At 48.1% G+C, this 6,000-nt stretch overlaps 1 protein-coding gene across 4 annotated transcripts in view; it reads right to left on the reverse strand.

The window, feature by feature from the left end:
* Pak3 (p21 (RAC1) activated kinase 3) overlaps positions 1–5,769 on the reverse strand; it is a 133,208-nt gene extending 127,439 nt beyond the window's left edge. For 3 of the 4 annotated variants that reach the window (XM_004640028.2, XM_023699899.1, XM_023699901.1), the window contains exons 1-2: positions 5,593–5,769; positions 4,351–4,460 (exon numbers count right to left, since the gene is read on the reverse strand). The gene's annotated coding sequence lies outside the window, so the exon portion shown is untranslated. Of the gene's footprint in view, positions 1–4,350; positions 4,461–4,580; positions 4,641–5,592 lie in introns of those variants that run through there. The other variant, XM_023699900.1, reaches the window with a different exon arrangement.
* Positions 5,770–6,000: the final 231 nt, after the last annotated feature.

Here is a 6,000-nt window from a genome sequence, read left to right on the forward strand (position 1 = left end):
ATCTCCCCATTTTGGGGCCTCTTCCGACAAGTCACTTGAGCCTCTCAGGGGGGAGGGTGATTTCCTTTTATAATACCCCAAGTTCTGCAACCCTCATTCTGCTTTCCCCTCTTTTCCCCTCAATGCTATTTATCCTCAGGGAGAAGCTACAACTATGTTTATTCCCAGTAGAGCATGAACCAGGGTAACACGTATTTTATTAAAAGACACCAGAATGCAGTCTTAATCCAAAATGATGGATAGATGAGCATGTCAAAATGGAAACAGTAAAACTGAAACTTGAGGGAGCCAAGAAAAGCTCCATGATCTCCAATTCCCCTTCACAAATAAAAAGATCAAACCATACCCTTGGTTTGCCTATTCCTCTGGGCAAGACTCCAGAGCACGACTGTCCCACAGCATCCCTGGCATTCCCTATGCTCTTCCCACATGCACACACTAAGCAGCCTTTCCAAATCCCACCCACTGCACCACTGAGTGGTGTGTCCACCCCTCCCTTGCTGTATGAGCTCATCTTGCAGGAGGGTGAAGTGGAGAGTAGTACGGGCTGCAAAGCTCCAAAGAGGGACAGGGCTGGAGGAGGGCACAGGAATGATCTCAATAAACTTCTGCCCATTCCTGGGCCTGAGGGTTGGCTACAGCGGCAATATTCACTCACACTGGGGATCAGTACCGAAGGGCTTACACACACCAGCCTGCACTAACCGAATTCCTCCGTATTTTAGAGCAACATCAAAAGTTTTTCTTGAGCCTACTTCCATTTCTTCTGCCACATGAGCCAGTGCAGAATGAACTGATAAGACACAGCTCCCCACCAGGTAGTCAAGCTCCTCTTGTCTGCTCGGAGAAATATTGTGCTGCTCATATGTGTGGTTTGGTGTCCTGTGGATCAGCACATGCACCCTGTGAGTCATGTGCATCTGTTCTGTTCCCTGCTTCATATTGTATGTCTGCATCATATCTACACCATGTTCGCTGTGTACTGAGACTGTATTGTGTTGGATATGTGCAGTATTCTGTTTTTACATTATATTGTGTATATGTACCAAGTCAGTATGCTCTTGTATATGCACTATGTGTCTCCACTCTTGCATGCGTATTGCACTTCTATTGTGCTATGTGTATGTATCAAGTCTCTAATTCAGATTGTGTCATACATCTATGTCATCTGTGTATCTGTACTGTTTTCTGAGTACTATGTGCCGGTATCACAGTTGGAGTCTACAGTGCTGTGCTATATACCTTCAGATCAGCATCTTATTGGAGATCTGCATACAGATCAGTGCATATATCAGTGCATGCATCTTCTTTCTCCCCTCAGCTCTTTCTTTACAATTAACTACAGCTGGCTTCTTGCCAGAGTCCCTGTCTGTGTACTAGGGTTGTCACCATGAAGGTTTGCGTGCAGGAAAAGGGGAATACTACCTATAAAAACTACTGCATCCCACATCTGTCCCATGACAAATGCCTTGCTCAGCACTAAGATTTCTGGAAAAGGTATTTTGGATCTTTTTAAAATCTAAACAAGGAAAGAACACTGGCATGAGTTAGGGGAATGATGGCTCCCTCTCTGAACCCCTCTCTATGTACAGAGACTTACCGAAAGTGGCAGCTGCTTCAGTTTCTCCTCTGTAATGGATAGAAGGACGGGGGCTCTTTTCTGCAGAGAGTAACAGCTGCACAAGTGTACTGGCTAGGTTAGGGGATGGCAAAGGGGAACTCTACCAAGCTGTCCCCATTAAAGTCACTAGAGGGCGCTATTATGTTGTCAGGATGTTTAGGATGCCAAATCACAAAAACTCCACAGGGCATAGAAGCTGAGGGAGAAAAACACCAAGAAAAAAGAATATAATCCTTCATTCCAAGCTCTTCCTGTTTTGAGACTGAGTTAGGGAGTAAGGAACACTCATAAATATCTGCTATTAGCCTCCCAGGTTCAGTCCACAAGGTACCCACTACAAATCTTTTCAGTGTCTTGCTTATAGAGTACCTAGCCAGTTCTCAGTTTGGGCTTCTTTTTCTTGCTGTTTTCCACTCACATGACATAAAAGTAAAGCCACACTGCTGAAAGAGATAAAATGTGTGTAGAGAGTGTGTCGTTATTCTGTATGTTTTTTTTTTCCCCAAACAGGAGGACATACAGAAGGGAGCATGACATCAAAGAGGTACTTTTCTTCATAGAGTGGTGGACTTTAATGTACCCGGCCTCACTGCCAAGAGTAAATGGACTCATTTCTCAAGTGTCACCAGCATCTTAGAGAACACCTAGGCCAGCTCCATTAGTTGAAAGAGGAAAAATCTGAGGCCCAGAGAAGAGTCAGACATATTCAGACCAGAACACTTGCTTTCTGATTTCCCAGGTTCACTCAATATCAGCATCTGGTCCTCCTTCAAAAAAAAAAAAAAAAACAACCTACCTTCTTTCTCAAAATTCAACCCCCTTCTGCCTCCAACAAACAAGCAACACAGAGGAAATACTCTAACTCCTCAGCACCCACATGGGCTCCAGGAATGTCCTCTTCCATCCAGAGATCAGGCTTCTCTGTTTGCACACCTTTGCAATGATTCATTCCCTATCCCCACCAGCCAAATGCAAATTTATTTTCAACTTTCAAGGTGTACTTTCTCCCATTTTGCTTCCCATCCCTAGACCCAGTTGTGGGTGCAGTTTTGCCTTCCTGCTGCATCCCTAGGGTGCAGTACACACAGCTCCAACTTACAGATAAATAGCTGAATGTGCAAATGAGACACGGATCTATTGCATTGATTAACAGTTCCAATTAAACTCCCAGTTAGGCTGTGGGTATTAGTGACTCAAGTAATCATCGTGTATGCAAATGCAAATGCCTTCTTTCTCCGCAGAGCAGTAGGAAGAGATGCATTTCTGGAAGGAAATGCAAACAACTTCAGAACCTAGAGGCTCATTTGCTTCTCCAGTTCCCCTAAAGTAGATTTTCAAACGCACAGCTGTTAATCCCAGGTTTAGGCTTCACACTTGAAATGGAGGACTTGGATCCTGCGCCTCATGCATGCCCTTTCTCGCCCCCTGCTGGAGAATCTGCGTAGGGCCGAGTTGGCCACAGTGTCCACCCTGGCCCTGCAGAGGGAACGCCTAGCTCCTGGCAGGTGTGAGTGTGTGTTGAGGGGGGTGCAGCTGAAGTTTAAGACTACTCCAGATGCCTACACAGCTGCACTTATCTTCCAGGTGAGAGGTTTTCCACAATTCTCTGCACACGGGGGCCCAATGGCCCTGGGAAGATTTTTTTTTTTAAACAAGGACCTCAGATCTGGCCTTATGGCATCCATGTAAAAATAAGTCTCTTGTCTGGGCCGGATTCAAACCATCCCCAATTCCCTTTGGGGCCCTGGTCCCCAAGCCATCTATCCTTACCCAAGAAGAAAAAGCTGGTTTTTAAGGCTGCTGCTCATGAAGTTTCTTCTGGTTTCCTTGGTCAATATACTGTCTGTGGAAGGTGGGTTACATAGCTGGGAAGGTGATTGAGCTCCTAAATTTCCCTAATTATTGGCTGAGCCACAGATGCCTCAACTACAAAAACTTTTCTATCTCACCAAAGAAATTAGAGCCTTTGGGTTCTTGGTAAGACAATGACTTTCTTCTTGTATACCTTTATGGCTTTGCTCCTTTCTTCCCCATTTGATCCCCTGACTCCTCCATCGGAACCTTGCCTACTCCATCTGATCTAGAGCTGAGATTTTTTTTTTTTTGCCATGATCACCTTCAACCTCATACCCTAGTAGCAAAGACCCTGATGGCAGCACCTCTCCTCCCTGCAGTTATTCCTCTTTTCCTTCAGCTCTCACATCCATGACCAACTCTCCTCCAAGACTACAGCAGACTTGCTGGTTCTATACACTATCTTCACATCTGACCAGAACAATCTGGATCTGTGGGAAGAGTCAGCTTGTCAGAATGTCTACAGGGTACTGTGGCCCCTTTCCTGTATCCTTTGTACATTATATGTGAACCTCCATTTTCCCTTTGGACTCCTTTACAAGATCCACTTGTCTGTCAGGAGACTTGAAGGATTGACTCCTTGATAGCTCAAGGTCTTTCAGGACTCAGGGTTCTCCACTGCCAGCTTGAACCCAGCATCCTGCCCAGTATCTTCCCATTCTCATCTCACATGAAGATGGAGGGGTATTCAGAAACATTTGTAGCCAGAAACACAGATGTACATGGCTCCCTCCCCAAACCCAGGCCTATTAATCATCCATTACAACTATTAATTCCCTTTGCCCAGAGGTGCTCCCGACTGGGAGCCTCAAGTGGCAAATCACAGGTCCTGTTCAATTCCAATTTCGCAAATGAGCCTGTGAAACCCCACTGACCTTTACACCTTGCTCATCCCAGAGCAGGGCCACAGTGTTGTCACCAACAGGAATGGACCTCCTTCTGTTCCAATACCTCAGAGAGCCACACAGTTGGCCTGGATTTGAATCTGTAAAACCATGGAGGAAGCAAGACTAACATGGCTAAAGGCTTCCCTGCTGAAAACCATGTTTTAAAAAAACAGCACTGCAACCACCCCTGTCATGCTTCCCAAAGCAAAGCCACTCACTGATCTCTCCTTTGCTTCTCCAGAGCACAGCCCAGAATCCTCAAGACCAGAATATGCAAGTGGATTCTGGAAAGTGGGACCAAAACAAACAAACAAAAACAAAAACAAAAACAAAAAAAACAAAAAAAAAAACAAACTAAATGGGGCCTCTGGCTCTTTCCTTGCTGGAACCACCACTCCACCAATCTTCACCCCACCCCTCAAGCACCACCTAAGGAAAGAAAACGTGCAACATCCAGAATCAAAAATGTTCAGTTAGCCTCAAGTGCAGCAGTAATCTTGCCAGTGCCAGTTCAGAAACTGAAGGCAATGCCTCTGGCGAGCTAAGGGGGTCAGAGAAGGAGGGATACAGTAGACCCAATGACCCCACTACCCAGACAAAGACAGGGACAACAGAGAGACTCTGGGCTTTCTAGTGACCTTATTGCATCATTCCATCCCCACAGGAATAGAAAAAAAGAGACCAGCGGTGGTTACCATCCCCCTACTGAAATAGGGGAGGGGGTAATAAAAAAATTAAGGGAGAGGGCGCTGATTTAACAAAATGGTCACTTTTTCTGTTTGCTCTGTGGATCTTCTGCCTTGGACTTGGCCAAAACGCGGCCACACCCCCTCCCCTTTTCTGAGGGTATGCTGTTACCAGTGCTGTGGCTGGAGGGGAGGGGGTGCAGGAAGGTAGTATAAGATTTACAGGCTGACGTAGCTTTCAGGGTGGATTTTGCCTCAAGCAGCCCAGGCCCCAGTAAGCAAGTAGCGGGCTTGGCCAAGGAAAGGAGTCCAGGCCCTCCCGGGATGGCCGGACACACCCACTTGCCTGGGAACCGGGATCCAGCAAACTGCGTGCTGGGTTTCAGGGGTCAGGGAGAGCCACGTAGGAGACTCGAAGCTGGGGCTCCACAGGAACGGGCGGGGGACCCGGAAAACTGAACATCTGCCCAGTAGCCTCAAAGCAGCTCCCGGCCGCCACCCTCTCCCCCGAGCTATCCGAGGTACCATAAGTCGCGGGATTTACCTGCCTGGGGTCCAGCCACCCCGTCAAGACCTTTCCTCTACCTCCAAGCGCTCCGGCTGGCGGGGCTGGGGAGCCGCAGCCCCGCGGCCGCAGCCGCAGCCCCGGGCCCAGCCCGCTCCCCCTGGCTCTTCTCCTGCCCCAGCGCACAGGCTCCCGCAGGGGAAAAGCTGCAGCCCCCAGTGCAAGATCCCAGCTGGTTCGCCGCCACAGCTGCCCGCCCGCGAGAGAGCCCCTGCTCAGCAACCGCTCCCTAGCCCTTCTCTGCTATGACGTCACCCGCGCTCTGCACCGTACCTAGGCCAATCAGATGGTGAGCATAAAACTAAAATCGCCCTGAGTGGGCTACTGGGGACCAATCTTTTGTTTCCAGGCAGGAAGCGCTCTGGAAAGGGGGGGCGGGGGGCTGAG

Source organism: Octodon degus, unplaced genomic scaffold (genome assembly GCF_000260255.1).
Source record: "Octodon degus isolate 3935 unplaced genomic scaffold, OctDeg1.0 scaffold00117, whole genome shotgun sequence".
Lineage (NCBI taxonomy): Eukaryota > Metazoa > Chordata > Mammalia > Rodentia > Octodontidae > Octodon > Octodon degus.